An 18,680-nucleotide genomic window follows, 5' to 3' on the forward strand; every position below is an offset into this window, starting at 1 on the left:
CGGCATTCTAAATTAAAAATAAAAGTAAAAAAAAGTTTGCTTACAGCGAAGCCAATGGGAGCTCCTCTATTTTGCCCATAAAAGCCCATAAATAACCATTCAAAAACCGCCAACAATACTCCATTTACATTTCGTGATTTGAATATCAGCCAAGTGTTTTTGGTATATATTGTTATTATAAGCGCTAACGCAGAGAAACTATTTATGTTACTGCAGATCACTTTCATGTGTCACTATGTTTACATCATCGAGTGGTCTCTGCTTCCTCGCTTCCTTGCTCCCTGTAAATTTATTCTAGATCATAAATCATGCATATCACCTGGACAAAAGACGTCTGAGTAGGTATTTCGACAAGTTGGTACACTTTGACAGCCATTTAGGACCCGAAACTGGCGAGGACAACACAAAAAGACTTGTGGTCCACCTCCTGCTCCCCCAACCCTGTTTCTTTGTGAGGATGATGAGACATTCTCCACCTAAATGGGATTATATGAACATCCTAGCAGTCAGCAGCCTAATGACAGCAGACATTGTACAGTAAATTATTTTTCATTATGTTTGTTGACTCTCACAAAGTCTACACAGAGTAAGAATCAGTGATGAAGAAAAAAAAACAAACGTTGCGATGCGTTTTTTAAATTAAAATTAAAATGATAAAAATACGCAAATATTAAATGTTATTATACATTTGCCCATTACTACATTACATTATATACTTACATCATATATACAAAATCTCAATGGAAATGTTTGGGTGTTTTTTTAAGGGCTTTATAGGCAGAATTGCCCGGCTCCCATTGGTGCCATTGTAAGCGGACTTTTGATTGCATTTATTTAATATTTAGAATTTAAAAAAAAAACATCCATCGTTATGTCTCTCATAATGATTGTGAACAATAGGCAAAATACCAAAAAAGTTCACCTTTAAGTGCAGATTGAATCAAATTGTGATTAACTGATTTAGAATTGACTTTAATACCCAGCCATAGTGCCTACTCACCCATATGAATATTTTACCTCATAGATCCTACTTAATTTAAAAAAGACATTACAACATGTAAATCCCGTTATCTCAAACAGTGCTGCCCACTCTAATAAATGGCATGCCTCAAATAATCGCAGGTTGCGTCAACTACTTCAACAAATAAAAGGTAATCCTTTACATGAGATGCTTTACCTGACATAAATATGTGGTCCTTCCTATAGTTAATGGCCAGAGGCCCACTATTTGAGGGGATTTGGTGAGCATTATTATATGGTTACGACGCCTTTTTATCTGAGTGTAGGAAAAATCGGGGCGATAAAAGCGCAGCAGCATACTTGCCAACCCTCCCGGATTTTCCGGGAGACTCCCGAAATTCAGCGCCTCTCCCGAAAACCTTCCGGTACAAATTTTCTCCCGAAAATCTCCCGAAATTCAGGAGGGCGAGTTCTTGGTTTCTTATGTGGGTTTATTGTTAGGCAGTTTCAGTAACGTCCTCCCAGCGCGGCAACAACACACAACTACAGCAGTCACATTTTTGTCTACCGTAAAGCAGTTCGTCTGCCGTAAACAGCAATGTTGTGACACTCTTAAACAGGACAATACTGCCATCTAGTGCATTTGATGAAAGCACTTTTGTGTGTGCCACACAGCAATGCATCATCAGAGAGGGTGTTCAGCATGGTTCGAAAAATAGTGACAGAGAATAGAACAAGGATGGGCAATTCAATTCTTAACCCAACAATGAGTAGATGAGTGTTATGTGTGTGTGTATATGTGTAAATAAATGAACACTGAAATTCAAGTATTTATTTTATATATATATATATATATATATATATATATATATATATATATATATATATATATATATATACGTATATATAAATATATATAATAAAATAAATATATATTTATAGCTAGAATTCACTGAAAGTCAAGTATTTCTTATATATGTATGTATATATATATATATATATATATATATATATATATATATATATATATATATGTGTATATATATATATATATATATATATATATATATATATACATATATATATGAAATACTTGACTTAGTATTTCGTCAAGTATTTCTTATATATATATATATATATACATATATATATATGAAATACTTGACTTAGTATTTCGTCAAGTATTTCTTATATATATATATATATATATATATATATATATATATATATATATATATATATACAGTATATATATATATATATGAAAAACTTGACTTGGTGAATTCTAGCTGTAAATATACTCCTCCCCTCTTAATCACGCCCCCCCCCCCCCCACCCCCACCCCCACCCCCTAAATGGCATGCAGAAGCCATTTAGTATATTTTTCTAATTAACAATATGACCTTCATGCCCAAAAAATAAATTTTTGGTGACTTATAAAGAGCAGCTCTACCAACAGCAGCCATATGACACAAAGTGAACATCGTGCTTCAGGGTAAGGCAGGGGTGTCAAACTCAAATACAGAGTGGGACAAAATTTATAACTGAACAAAGCCGCGGGCCAAGGTTGAACAAATTAACCTTTTAATAGGGACCCAAACAAGTTTTGCATTGAATATTGAACAAGCAAGGCTTGTATAACTTTATAGTGACATGCAAAATCGAGTTTCAAATAATAATAATAATAATAATAATAATAAAAAAATATCAATGGCATATCAAATACAATTTAAATAAAATTGAATGCCTCTTTTCTATTTGCAGCCTTCTGAGGTAAATATCAACATTAACTTTTTCCACAGGCTAATAAATTAGAAAATGAAATAACAATGAATAAACCAACCATTCAGGACTTTCAACTGCTCAGTTTGCAACACACTGATCTAATCTGATGTGCCCAAGCCAGATACCTGCCATCTTTTCTTGGATGCTAGTACATTAATGTCGGGGCTCAGGCTTTGAGCTGAGGCAACCTTCATTATCGAACAAAGTTGTTCATCAGTCATTATACCTCGTAGTCCACAGTCTTGGGGGCGTGCCTTACAGGCACTGCTTTTAACGTCCTCTACGAGCTGACGTCATGTCCGCTGAATATAATCGGCGGACCAGCTCTAGTGTTAATTTGATATCGCCTCAAGGGCCAAGTGAAATTACACGGCGGGCCAGAGTTTGACACCCATGGGGTAAGGGCTCTGCGCATGAGCTGAGCAAAACACAGTATGACAGTCAGCTGATTAAGCTGATGACACAGTGGACGGTAGTAATGTGTGCGTGTGTGGGGGGGGGGGGGGCTAGTTGAAGTGCCGAACAGACAAGCCATGTTGAAAAGAGATAGAAGCAGACACAGAAAGAGGGGAAGGGAGACATGATGATGTGATAGCAGTAGGAAAAGGCCTTTGTTAAAGAGTTGCCTGTGGCACAATGCTGGGTTAGACCGAGTGCTACTGGAGGAAACACGGACATAGGACTGATAGGAACAAGCGCACACGCACGCACGCACACACACGTACACACACACACACACACACACACACACACACACACACACACACACACACACACACACACACACACACACACACACACACACAAACCGGTGGAGCATCCATTACATACTAAACACACTCATAATAATAATCCTGAATGAAAGAGGTGAGGGCAATAGTCAAGCATGTTCAGTGCTGAGTGTGTGTATGATTCCCTTATCTAGCGTGCTCATGTTGCCTACGTTGTGTTTATTTAGCCTCTGCTTATCAGCCTCAGCGGTATGACAGCGGCAGCAGCAAATGGTGGCAAACCACAAACAAACACACGTTCAACGGGTGTCTACGACGAGGTTTAGAGTGGCGAGAGGAGCGAGAATTACTCAAGCAAACGACAACCAATAATTCACACAACCGTTTCACTTTGGTCTTAAACTTGATTTGGTGGCAGTGAGTCTAACTGGTTTGGACTGTTTAAACTGGTGAGCGCATGTAAACCTATTACTTCTCCACTGTGCTATATATAGTGTGTTCATAACAAATATTACTGGACTGATAACTATCTGTCAGTTGAACGTTTTTTGTAAGCATTTTAAAACAGCTTTTACTGTGCAGGTGTATTTAATTATGTGGCCGGTGAGCAACCGGATTCACCGAAACCTTCTTTCTTACAAATTACAGTGTGAGAGCAATGTGACAATCTATTTAATGTCCCACACACATGCCTTAAAAGCACAAATCAGCCATGCCCTCCTCATTATGATAAGCAAAGGAGGGTGACAAAGACATTTCACCATGCATGTTGGTGAACAAGCGTGATAGGCAACCTCAGCTGGGAAATATGGAACAAAAAGCAGCATGCAAAATTGAATAACAAAAACAAAAGAACCACAAAAAGTGTCTGGTTTAGTGCTGTACTTGACAATTTCTGGTGTGCTGTTCCATTGGGTTGTGTCCCTACCATGGCGTCCTGTCTGTCACGAAACAATCCTGTTCATCTTTCCAAATAAGTGCTTTATGGCTTCTTTGTTCACCTGTCCTAAATGGTCCAGCGTACCTTTACTACTGTTTTCTTAAACACCCCTTGTCTACAAAGGATAAATCCATCAAACAGGACCCAAAATGTCACAAAATCCCAGAAATGAGCTCGAGATTGAGAATGACAGATGTAGCCGCAGAATAGGGACACAGATGTGTGTGTGTGTGTGTGTGTGTGTGTGTGTGTGTGTGTGTGTGTGTGTGTGTGTGTGTGCGTGCGTGTGCGTGCGTGTGGGCCAAGCAAAACTTAATTTCCTAAACATCCTACAGCGGTTTCTCTTCCATCACACAGGCAGACCACATAGCAACCCGGCCCTGACACACAAAGTGAGCGGTTTGTGTGTGTTGCCCTTTTCATACCATCTTCGGACATTGTTTTGTAAGGCTAGTCAAATCCAACTTTGCCCAGTAAAATAAATCCCATGCTCTCTATTGTGGAACTATGTAAAGCCATGCAAAAGACCCTGCCTCTCTTTCTACAGTCAGTGATATTCAAAGCTATCAATAAACACTGTTGATAAGGAAATGCATAGAGGGTCACCTTTAACTCTTTGCTCCTTGTGTAAACAGTACAGGGGGCTGCTTGGGATGGTGCTAATCACTCTCTAAACAGCACCAGGTGCTGTTGCCGCAGACAAACTGTCACCAACACTCTCCTGAACACAGCTGCTGTCTAGCCCCCCCCAACCCCCCAGACGCACTACACACTGCAGGCGGGCACAACACCACAAACAGCACAAAAGACCCCTGAAAATATGCCAACCTGATTAGGGATAGGTTTGCTGAGCAAAAATTTCAACAACTTTAAAAAGATGTGCTTGGACCGAGCCAGGTTTACATACATCATCTTACATTCATTGTGCGCTCAACTATCACTATCAGACATAATGTGTAAGGCTCTTACAAGGGAGCAGATATTTAACACAAGTTGCAAAAGTCCATGTTTATTTCTTCCGAGAGAAAGATGATAATATGATTATGTAATTGAGCATTTACAAGAATTGCTATTTTATGGTCGAAAGAGCAATACTTAGTAAAGAAAAAAAAGCTAGATCACAATGAAATTCACACATGGGTTAAAGAGAAGTTGTGAAATCTTAGCAATTTAGCACGACAGACAGATAGACAGATAAATATTAATTCCTGGAAAAAGTGCTTTTACATCGCTGCAAACAACTACAACAATACATACTAGCTAGGTAGCCACACAATGTAGTCTATGATAAAATATTGTGCACATTTAAAAGAAAAGGTTAATACGGATTAGGATGCAGCTATCAATTATTTTCGTAATCGAGTAATCTATCGATTAGTTGGTTCGACTAATCTAGTAATCGAACTTAAGACACGTTACGCCTTCATTGCATATTTTAGGGAAAATAGTTGAACTAAACAAAGATTTTTCTGCTTGCCATAACCATCTTTTTTTTTTCTAATAAATGCATATCATTAACAATAACGTTGCACTTTTAACATCTGTGCATTGATAAAAATTGGAGAAAAAAAAATCTGTGGGGAAATAATTTTTGCGCAGTTAAAAGTTCTGGGCACACCATGCAGAACAGATTTGATAAAGTTGTATTAGTTACACTCATTGAATGATTAATCAAAGCAACAGAATATACATAAAAGCGTATTTCTAATTGAATTAATTGATTAATCGTTGAAGCCCTAACAAGGATGGGAATATTAATACATCATTTGACCTCCATCCAACCACCTAAAGCAGGGGTCCCCAAACTTTTTGACTCGGGGGCCGCATTGGGTTAAAAAAATTTGGCCGGGGGCCAGACTGTATATATATATATATATATATATATATACATATATATACATATATATATATATATATTTATATAAATATATATATATATATATATATATATATATATATATATATAAATAAATGATAAATGGGTTGTACTTGTAAAGCGCTTTTCTACCTTCAAGGTACTCAAAGCGCTTTGACACTACTTCCACATTTACCCATTCACACACACATTCACACACTGATGGAGGGAGCTGCCATGCAAGGCGCTAACCAGCACCCATCAGGAGCAAGGGTGAAGTGTCTTGCTCAGGACACAACGGACATGACGAGGTTGGTGCTAGGTGGGGATTGAACCAGGGACCCTCGGGTCGCGCACAGCCATTCTTCCACTATATATATGTATATATATATATACATACACATATATACATTGTCTTTATAATCCGTTTTGTCATTTAACATCAATTAACATTGATGTTCATCAACATTTAACATTGTCACGTTATCAATGAGAATTCATTTTTAGACAATATGATTTGCCTGAGCGGTTGGGAGACACCAAGAGTAACAAGCGGTAGAAAATGGATTAGAAAGGAAAGATTAAAAAAAAAAAAAAATACAAAAAATTTTTTTTTTAACTTGGGACTTCCTGTGGGCCAGATTTTGGATGCTGGGGGGGCCACATCCGGCACGCGGGCCGTAGTTTGGGGACCCCTGACCTAAAGTTTCGAGGTTACATTTATTATTTTAGTGCTTAAGGTGGTATGACAATAAATTGAAGAAGTAAGAGCTAACAGTAGCTGGGGATGTACATTCATCAAGAGTTCATTGCACATTGTTCCCAGTGTATTAATTCCTTGGACTCGCTTGCAATTTTTCAAACAATTCCCTTAACGATTCCTGCGAGCGGGAATTACGTTATTACGCAACATTTGGGGGCGGTACGGCGTCGTGGGTAGAGCGGCCGTGCCAGAAACCTGAGGGTTGCAGGTTCACTCCCCACCTCTTGACATCCAAATCGCTGCCGCTGTGTCCTTGGGCAGGACACTTCACCCTTGCCCCCAGTGCCGCTCACACTGGTGAATGAATGATGAATGAATGATAGGTGGTGGTCGGAGGGGCCGTAGGCGCAAACTGGCAGCCTCGCTTCCGTCAGTCTACCCCAGGGCATTTGACCCATCACCCTTGATCACCCCCTGGGAGGTGAGGAGAACAGTGAGCAGCAGCGGTGGCCGCGCCCAGGAATAATTTTTGGTGATTTAACCCCCAATTTCAACTCTTGATGCTGAGGAACCGAATCGTTAAGTAAAATCGAAAGCGGATTTGGAACCGGAAAAATATTATACATTTGCATCCCTTGCAGTAGCACAGATGACCGAACTGAGTCAACAAAGCAGTGCATTAGCAACTGCGAACATTATCAGACTTTTTTAATTTTCCTGAGGGAACTCTCCTGAAGGAATCAATAAAGTACTATCTATCTATCTACTTCAAACTATTATCTTTACAATTAGTGTTTTAGTAGCGACAGTATATTCTCAATCAGGGTCAATATAATGATTAAAACAGCACAGATACATCCACTTACAACAATGGACAAATCCAAGAAAGTGTCCAGACAGCCCACATGTCCACTATGGATTAATCTTATCAGTGTGGAGATTATTTTCATTCACCTCTATTCACATTTATTTATAAACATAGCATGTGTCAACCATAGTGAAATGAAACAATGACATCTCACATTGTCAAATCCAAATACTTCTTCATTTTTATGAATCACAAATTATCAGACAGTGTAGTTTTCTGTATATGCTGTCCCATTTTAAGGCATTTGATTCATTGCATCAATAACTGAATGGCACTCAGACTGGCGCAGACCTCCAACAAAGAATACAAGCTCTATATGACAAAAACTGGATTTGGACCTGGCAGTATAAACCAGGCCTAGAATGTATGCATTTATGCAGTGCAAAATGTCTACAAAATCTGTGAGCAAACATAAATATCCGCATCTACACAACATTTTAATGTTTATTTCCTTGGTCCATGCCTCACACCTTGATACGAATGTCAACGTGTATGTTTTGTGTGTAATCCAGCTAAAATACTCACAAGCATAACACACATTCCAAAACATGGACTTCTGGGGTAATCAATTAAACAATATGCCAATAGTGACAGCACACACACACATATTCATTTAAAATACTGCATACAAAAGCAACAAAATCACAACAACAAAAAAACAGTCGTACTCACACTAGGCCAACACAATCAGTAGCTGATTTAAAGAAAGACTGTAATGTGATCACAACTTCTTAATGACAGCCGCAACATCTTAGAATAGAAACAGAGAAAATACTACAAATTATCAAAAAATCAAAACCTATAACACGTTTGGTCACCCGCGATGACATTAGTGTATGAAACAAAGATGTGTCATGTAATTAAGATGATCACTATTACCAGCGGCTGTCATGTTGCAGAAATGACTAAAAAGGGGACAGCAGCGTTTTTTTTAGCTATATTTAAAACACTTCCTTGCGGTCTACATAACATGTAATAGTAGTTTTTGGGTCAAAATTTTGAATAGATTATGTTTAACAGACCGTCTTGAAGCTGCTTTCTGACCGTCTTTTCAGGATGCAATGTTTGCTGGGCGATCTAATTTATGTGCCTCCACTTCATCTTCTTCTCATCAGGCATGTTGTAGTCTTTAGCGCTTTCATATCGAGTCCACTGACAAATATAAATTAGAACTATATGTTACTCTGTATTAAGAATGGTAACAGCGGAGGATGCACGTGCATGTACGAGCCAGTCTGCCCAACACGAGGATAGAAAAAAAGAAGGAACTTATTGACTACAATGGCAGACTCGTACAAAGCTCTTTGGGTAAAACTTTACCATATACTGTATGGAGATATACTTGCTGACGTCACCAATTGTAAAACCTCACAATTGTGGGCAAATTCCAAATGGCTCGTTTGGAGGAAGGTATGAAGGAAAGCAAGATTGTTTTATAAATATATCTCCGCAATGCCTCCAAAGTTTGATTTCAAATTTCCGGGATTTATGCAGATCCCGAATACACAAAAACAGGTACTAATAGGTAAGAAAATGTGGTTTTGCATAGTAGGTCCAAACAATAAATAATCCAAACAATCCATACAAGCAAACGGACCAAAGCATGGATGTTCAAGATGAGCGCAGGCCAGAAGAGGGAGGGCTAAATCGCCTGCAAGTTTAGCAAAAAGGTGATCCTTTTGATGTTTAAGCGTAAGGCGTGCAATTCTCTGTCGTAATGCTAGGGGCGACACACTGAGCAAGCATGACACTTGTTGACTATTTAGCTTGTTAGCTATTAAACAACGGCAAATATCAACATTAACATTCACCAATATTAACATTTGAAAAGCAGGCTTCGCTGCATATCAAGTCAAGCACTTTCACAACCAACAGTTAGCCAACCACCACGGGGCGACCAAAAAACATGTCAAAGTGGGTAAGAATGAGTGACACCAGAAGTTGACAGTAGGTCAACTGGTCACCAGTAGCTCCTGAAAATATCTGGAAAAATAAATGCATTATTCCATTGGAGCCCTCCCCTCCCACAGACTGACCCACAAGGTGCCAACTAGGGCTGGGTGAAAAAGACCAAAACTGATATCCCAGTATTTTTAGGCCAAATCGCGATATATGATACATATCGGTATTCTAAACAAAACATGCAAAGTGTTTAGCTTAAACTCAACACCTGATAAGTGTTACTACGAGTGTTCTGAAAAAATATTTTAAAAAGTAATTAATTATAGTTCCTCATTACTTAACCAAAAAAGTAATTTAATTACTAATGGAATTATTCTTTAATTCATTACTAGGGAAAGTAATAAATGTGTCCTATGCCGTTGAGAGAAGTTTATGAGAGCAGCGTGGGCGTGTGTGTGTGCCTTTAAAAGGCGGTGTCTGTTGCCAAGTGATGTGTCATGTCAGTGAGCGCTTCAGGTGAACTGTATTTGTTAGCTTTAGCAGTTAGCAGCGGCAGGCTTTTCTGTTTTACATAACATGATTCCCGGGCGCGGCCACCGCTGCTGCCCACTGCTCTCCTCACCTCCCAAGGTGATCAAGGGTGATGGGTCAAATGCAGAGAATAATTTCGCCACACCGGGTATGTGTGTGACAATCATTGGCACTTTAACTTTAACTTAATAATTGTGATTAATGACTGTGATTTCAATATTAATGACAATAATTGTGATTACTATGATGGCCATAATTGTGCAGCCCTGGTTACAACAGTGACTTTTATCACAAACACTGATCCGAAATCAGAGTTTAATAAGCCAACCAATCACAGGTCTTCTTTAGTGTGGGTGCCTGTTGCTGCTGTAGAATACACTTTGTGCGCATGCGCCCTCTGGAGAAGCAGCTGTTGAAACGTGCCCGCGCTTCAGTCAAGTGAAGGGCGCGCGCCTGGGAAGCGATTCAACACGGTCCACCTGCCGCGCACACGCACACGCACAACCACACACGCAGGGGTCACATCCTTCACCGGAGGGCACCAAATGGTCAACAACATGTGTTTCCAGAATACGAGATTTAAACGAGTTTCTTTATTTAAAAAAAAAAAAAGCGAGTAATGAGAGTAAAAAAGAAATGGCTGTGGGTTGTGTTTTGCATGATAATCACATCAACTAGAAGTTAATTTGGGTGGTTAAGGGGGGGGGGGGGGGGGTCAACCCTTCAGGCTAATCTGCTTTTAAAAGATAATTGCATGGCCAACCTTAACAAGACACACATAGAAGGAATGCTGACGTTCATATCGCGACAAGCTTAGCGCATAAGAACGCGGAACACTGACAAGAAAAAGAAAACTTAATAGCCTATTTTTTCGTCGATATAGTTACGACTTCCTGCACAAAGCTCGCCATATGCTGGCTTGTTCAGCCCCAAATGTCCTGTGGTCGTCTCACTCACCGCAAACAGCAAGAACGGGCTAAAATTCCACCGGCTTGAATAAACAAGAAGTAATATCCTGGCGTCATTGGCGGCAGAGGCGCGGGTCCATCTCTGCCTGTCGAGACTTTTGTTGTCACGCAGGGAGCTCCGGCAGCGACAGAAGAGAGGGGAAGGTTTGCCGGCACAAGAGAGCCGGGAGGTGGGGCTTCTTCCTCGGCGGGGGCAGGACACACAGACACGCCGGAGGAGGGGGAAGGTGGAGGGAAGGGAGGGGAGGGGGTAACAAGCACCTGCTCCCCCCAAGCCCCCCGCCCTTTAGCCACGCCCCCAAGCCTGAAGAACTGACCCGTCTATGCCCCCCTCCCCTTCCCATCACCTGATGACATAAATAAAATAGTCACTTCCTGTTTTTTGCAAACTATTAAAGAGTAGCTTCAACCTAATAACATGAGCTTATTTATGAATACTAATATGTATGTGTTTATGCCGGACACAACAAAGCAAAAATACTCTTCATCTATACAATTCCAGGAGGGAAAAAATAGCATATGTTACATTTGCTACATATACTGTAATATTGTACATGTTAATTGTCGTATTTTGTATATATTATATAAAAATATAATATAATATAATATATCCGTATATATCATATACTGCAGTGTTTTTCAACCTTTTTTTGAGCCAAGGCACACCACCAGCAGAAATCATTAAAAAACGAAACTCAGTTGACAGTAAAAAGTCGTTGTCGCAATTGTTGGATATGACTTTAAACCATAACAAACCATGCATCACTATAGCTCTTGTCTCAAAGTAGGTGTACTGTCACCACCTGTCACATCACGTCGTGACTTATTTGGAGTTTTTTGCTGTTTTCCTGTGTGTAGTGTTTTAGTTCTTGTCTTGCGCTCCTATTTTGGTGGCTTTTTCTCTTTTTTTGGTGTTTTCCTATAGCAGTTTCATGTCTTCCTTTGAGCGATATTTCCCGCATCTACTTTGTTTTTATCCTTCTTCGTGGGGACATTGTCGATAGCCATGTCATGTTCGGATGTACATTGTGGACGCCATCTTTGCTCCACAGTAAGTCTTTGCTGTCGTCCAGCATTCTGTTTTTGTTTACTTTGTAGCCAGTTCAGTTTTAGTTTTGTTCCGCATAGCCTTCCCTAAGCTTCAATGCCTTTTCTTAGGGGCACTTACCTTTTGTTTATTTTTTGTTTAAGCATTAAATACATTTTTACCTGCACACTGCCTCCTGCTGTTTCCCACATCTACAAAGCAGTTAGCTACCTGCTGCCACCTACTGATATGGAAGAGTATTACACGGTTACTCTGCCAAGCTCTAGACAGCACCGACACTCAACCATAATACATAATTTGCAGACTATAATTACTGGTTTGCAAAAAATATTTTTAACCCAAATAGGCGAAATCTCCCACGACACACCAGACTGTATCTCACCGCAGACTAGTGTGCCGCGGCACAGTGGTTGAAAAACACTGATATACTGTATATATCATATGTAAATATTACATATATGTTATATTTTATATTGCTACTACGGTACATTTTTTGTTTACTTTATACCTGCATTATCCTTTCCATCCTTACACTTTCCATCCTTTGTAACTGAGCTACCGTGTGGAACAATTTCCCTTGTGGATCATTAAAGTTTGTCTAAGTCTAAGTCAAAGTCTAAGTATCTGCAATACAATGGCGTTATTTGTAAAAAAAACAAAAAAAATAACAACAACAACATTACATTTAAATTTCAAAAAAGCAACTTGTGTGTTTGTTTGAAGGAGCAGGGAGAAGCAAAGCTTTTAATGTCCTGCCCCATCATTTAGATATAATAAATAATAATAATAATAATAATGGATTAGATTTTATATCACGCTTTTCTATTGTTAGATACTCAAAGCGCTCACAGAGAAGTGGGAACCCATCATTCATTCACACCTGGTGGTGGTAATAATATGACAATGCGATACATAGTCACAAAATATTTAACAATATTCAGTATATTATGCAAGGTACATGATATTATATTTGTAACAATGGGTCAATTATTGTAAACATTGCCCTTTTCTCCGATATAGATTAGCACAGTGGTTCTCAAACTTTTTTTTCATTAAGTACAATCTCAGAAAAAATTTTTTGGCTCTCCGAGTATACTCGCATAATGACCAACATTAAAACACAATGGCATAATAGGCCTAAATATTCATTAAAAACAAGGCAGAGGTTTTATTTAACAAGTGTATTTAATACCTTTGGCCACTGTAACATTGCACACAGTTTAAACAGTAACACCGTGTTTGAATGCAGGAAAACAAAGCATTCATCAAGTGAATATTTGGAGTACCACTAGATGGTGTACCACAGTTTGAGAGTCATTGGATTAGTGATTGTTTAAGCCAAACAATTCGCACACACTAGCCACTTTATTAATTTATTTATCCATCAGTGTGTGAATGTGTGTGTGAATGGGTAAATGTGGAAGTAGTGTCAAAGCGCTTTGAGTACCTTGAAGGTAGAAAAGCGCTATACAAGTACAACCCAAGTACAGTACATCTGTACAAGCCAATGAGTGTGCAAACCTAAAAATGCACAACAGGGCAATTAGAGCTCATGGCTGAGCTGGAGCCTATGCCAGCCAAACAATTACCAGACACGCACTGTTTCGACAAACAATCAATCAGACTTATGTTCTCACAACTATGGACAATTTATCGCAGGTTTCTCAAACTCGCAGCTTGAGGGGCCATTTGCGATCCACAGGCCCATAGTTGGCCCCCCACACCACTACTTAATTTCATAGCTGAGTTAAAACAAGGCACAGTCACCCTGGGAGGCTAATATACTTAGATATATTATATCACAACAAACACACATAGAGCAACTTCCTGTAAACAAGCGAAAGTGTCTCAGCTGGCCATCTCAACAGTGTCACAATACACAATTTTTACATTCAAATTTACATCAATAATGCCTGGAGGTCTACCATAGCTCAGGATCACTGTAGCTTCTGGTAGACCTAGTTGGCTGAGAGCCGGTGAGTCCGCCCCTCTTAATGAACTTCTGCCTCCGGAGTGTTCCTACTTTAATTCCCCACTGCCGTCCGGTCGAAAAGGAGGAGGATTAGCAGTCGTTTTTAAAAATGACTTTAAATGCCGTCAGATCCGCCTACAATCCTCCTTTTCAAGCTTCGAACTGTGCATGTTTGAACTGGGTCTTTCTGATGTCGTCCTGTGTGCCGTCATCTATCGACCACCCAAGTACCACAAAGACTTTATAACTGACTTTTCTGAATTTCTGGCTGAAATACTGCCCAAATATGATCGTGTCCTTATTGTGGGTGATTTTAATATTCACACCTGCTGTCCAGACGAGCTGCTTTCCAGGAGCTTCCTGAATATAATCGACTCATTTAACTTTGTACAGTCTGTGTGTGGTTCTAAACATGAACGCGGGCATACACTCGATTTAGTGCTCTCGTATGGTTTGTGTGTTTTTAATTTGGACATTTGCGACGCTGTGTTCTCTGATCACATGCCGATCCTGTTTGATATTGCCACGCAGTGTCCAGTTAAATTGTGCGCACCGCCCCAACGCTCTCGCATGTTTAATTCTTCGTCTCCTGCTCGGTTCTCCTCTATTTTTTCGACTCTTTGTGATGATAATTCTGCAGCATCTGTGTGTCTGAATACTGAAGAGTTGGTTTCTGGGTTCAACTCTATTTGTTTACAAACACTGGACACGATCGCGCCTTTCAAATGCCGCCGCGCTAAAGCAACGCCTCAGCCCTGGTTGAATGACGTCACTCGGGCTGCCAGGCGCGTATGTAGAAGAGCAGAGAGAAAATGGAAAAAAGACAGGCTGCATGTGTCCTTTGCCATTTTTAAAGAAAGCCTGTTTTCCTTTCAGATGACTGTAAAAGCAGAAATGAATATATATCTATCTCAGATTATATCTTCTAACTGTAACAACCCCAGAGTTCTGTTTAAAACTATTAACACTGTCATTGATGCTCCCAAATCTGCTGGTTTTGATGCTTCTTTTGAATTCTGTGAAAATTGTCTCCATTTTTTCACTGACAAAATTGTGTCAACTAGAGCCAGTCTATCTCAGCCTTCATATGACCCTTCTGTTCCCCTGCATTTCTCTTCTGTTTTCCATCAGTTTGAGCCGGTGTCCTTTTCTTTTTTAAGTGACACAGTTAGTCATATGAAGCCCTCTGGTTCTCCTGCAGATGCCCTCCCACCTCGCCTGTTTAAGGAGGTACTTGCTACTATTGGATCAAGTGTCCTTAACATTATCAATAGTAGCCTCTCTTCTGGAATAGTTCCAGTAGAGTTTAAACATGCAGTGGTACGACCTCTACTTAAAAAACCCAGCCTCGACCCCTCTCTCCTCTCTAACCTCAGACCTATCTCTAATCTTCCATACATTTCCAAAATATTAGAGAAGGTTGTCTCCAGTCAGTTGTTGCCCTTCTTAGAGGATAATGGTATCACTGAGCTGTTCCAGTCCGGTTTTAAAGCCCTCCACAGCACAGAGTCAGCGCTTCTAAAAGTTTTTAACGATATCCTCCTGTCCACTGATTCTGGTAAATATGTTGTCCTGGTGCTTTTAGATCTGTCTGCTGCGTTCGACACCGTCGACCACGCCACCTTAATCACTCGTCTTGAGAACTGTGTGGGCATTAAGGGCGCCGCCCTCAACTGGTTCCGGTCGTACCTAACCGACAGGAGTTTTTGTGTAAAAGTAGACAGTTTTATGTCGTCCACAGCTCCTTTACCACATGGGGTCCCCAAGGGTTCAATCCTTGCCCCAATTTTATTTGCGCTTTACCTTCTCCCCCTTGGTTCTATTTTTAGGAAGTACAGTATTGCATTTCATTTTTATGCCGATGATTGCCAGATTTATTTTCCCATGGCACAAAATAACACGGTTCAACGTCTTATTGACTGCCTGCACGACATCAAAGTCTGGCTTTCAGCTAACTTCCTGAGCCTAAATGAAGATAAAACAGAAGTTATGTTGTTCGGTCCAAGTCGCTCTCCCTCCCCCAACGTTGACCTCGGCACTCTGACCCCGTATCTCAGCGACTCTGTCACAAACCTGGGGGTAAAGTTTGACTCAGATTTTAAATTCGAAAAACAAATCAGCAGCGTCGTTTAAAAAAGCTTTTATCAATTACGCCAAATAGCGAAAGTGAAACCGCTTCTATCAAGACATGATCTTGAGAAATTAATCCACGCCTTTATCTCGACTCGTCTTGATTATTGTAATGCCCTGTATGTAGGCATTAGCCAGGCCTCCCTCGCCCGCCTGCAGCTCGTGCAGAACTCTGCTGCTCGTCTGCTAACACAGACCCGCAGACGTGAGCACATCACCCCTATTTTAGCGTCCCTTCACTGGCTCCCTGTGCGTTACCGAATCAATTTTAAACTCCTTTTATTTGTTTTTAAATGTCTAAACAACCTCGCGCCAACCTATCTCTCCGACCTCCTTCAGCCTTACTGCCCCACCCGATCCTTAAGATCAGCCGATCAGCTGCTGTTGACGGTCCCTGACACAAGGCTGAAGCTTAGAGGTGACAGAGCTTTCGCCGTTGCTGCTCCCAAGCTCTGGAACGACCTACCCCTGAGTGTTAGACAAGCCTCCTCTCTTCCTGTTTTTAAATCTCTCTTAAAAACATACTTTTATTCCATGGCTTTTAACACTGAGTGATATCCATCCTGCAATGGCGCCCCATAATACACCTGCTGTGATCCTGTTTTTATGTTTTTATGTTTTTATTAATTCTATTTTAATTATTTATTTTTTATCGTGTTCTGTTTGTGTTGTGTTGTGTTTGCTCGGTACTCGTTTTATCTTTTAACCTGTTCATTGTACAGCACTTTGGCTACCCCTGTGGTAAATTTTAAATGTGCTTTATAAATAAAGTTGATTTGATTTGATTTGATTTAGTTAACATTTAGTTACGTGGTTAAAACCAGATTCTGAAGTGAATACTTTAGTTAACATATCATGCATGTTCTTGGACTATGCAAAGAAAGAACCCATGCTAGCAGGGCGGGAACAAACTCTATACAGACTGTGAAGCTATATCCATATTATGTATTCTTTTTTATTACCACCTGTACATAACGCAAATATGTAGTTTTGAATCCCTTAATAATGCTTGTGCATTTTTATGTCTTGTTCATACAGCTAGTAGAATTTAAATGTATTCACATAGGTTGTGTGAATAATACAAATAGGTCTGCTATTATTTTTTTTCGATTAGTCAACTAGTCAAATGGTACTTTCTTACGATTTTGCTGTACAGGTTTGAGTTTCACTTTGAGACCTCGACTTGATTTTAAATCAGTTTTTGAAGCAAAATGCACCATAATTGTTAAATAAATGTGTTAATTCATATTGAATTAAACCACAAAATCCTTCTTATTTACCCATTTACGTCTCTCAGAGCATAAATTATAAATACAGCACACTAAGTGGGCTGCTAATGTGAGAATAAAATAATTTAATAGGGCCTCATTTTTAATTGAAACAAGCAACAGGTGTTCGAAAAATGTCCCCTTTGTTTTACAATTTAATGATGCTGCTCAGCTCATAAATGGGATAGTGAAGTAATTCCACCAAATGTCCACAAGAGGACAGCCACTAGCCAAGAGCGCATGTAGTGATGATGACAACCTCTACCAACCCTTGCCTGGTTTATCAATGGTTTTACTGTGGATTAGATGGCAGCGGCTGCACAGATTGTGAAATCAAAGCCACTCTTGTAAGAAATAAAAGCTGCACTGTTCTCCTAAAGCTGAGGATGAGCATTCGGATTAGATAGGTGATGGCTGCAATCGGGTGGAAGTAGAATTGACACGTTGGACTGATTTTTTTTTTAAGTAAGCCTGCACCTGCAACATGAAGCACACAGCACATGGAATCTAACAGATCATGTCTGCACTTTAGATGTCATGACCTTACCCTCCAATGTGTGTATGAGTGCATCACATGTGCAGTGTGTGGTATCGCCTGTAGCGCCTTGTCTCTCCTCCAAGTACTAGAGTGTGTCCCTGACCTCTATAGTGAGAGCGAGCAGGTATAATGATGCCGCATGGAGACCTCAGCCTCTGATGTGCCAGCCTCTGATGCTCCCCTTTTGGACAGCGTTCTCCTCACTGACAGAGACACCTTCTGTTCACTCGGTCACATGGCCTTGTCTTATAATGTATTATTTAATTAGTGCTTCATTATTGTTGAGGCATTATTTGCTGCTAGTGGTAAGCCAGTTCACATCGGCACTGCAAATCTTCACAAATATGTTTACATAGTTTGAGTGTGAGTTTGAGTTTGTGTTTATTTCGAACACGCATGCATACAACATGATTAGAGATGTCCCGATCCAGGTTTTTGCACTTCCGATCCGGTCCTGATATTGTTTTTGCACTTTCAATCC

The 18,680-nt window shown here is 39.9% G+C and overlaps 1 protein-coding gene across 1 annotated transcript in view; it reads right to left on the minus strand.

Annotated features, from left to right (window-relative positions):
* Positions 1–18,680, minus strand: part of gse1b (Gse1 coiled-coil protein b) — a 434,552-nt gene that overhangs the window by 56,353 nt on the left and 359,519 nt on the right. The window lies entirely within an intron of this gene.

The sequence above is a fragment of the Nerophis lumbriciformis genome, linkage group LG06, assembly GCF_033978685.3.
Source record: "Nerophis lumbriciformis linkage group LG06, RoL_Nlum_v2.1, whole genome shotgun sequence".
Taxonomy (NCBI): Eukaryota; Metazoa; Chordata; class Actinopteri; order Syngnathiformes; family Syngnathidae; genus Nerophis; species Nerophis lumbriciformis.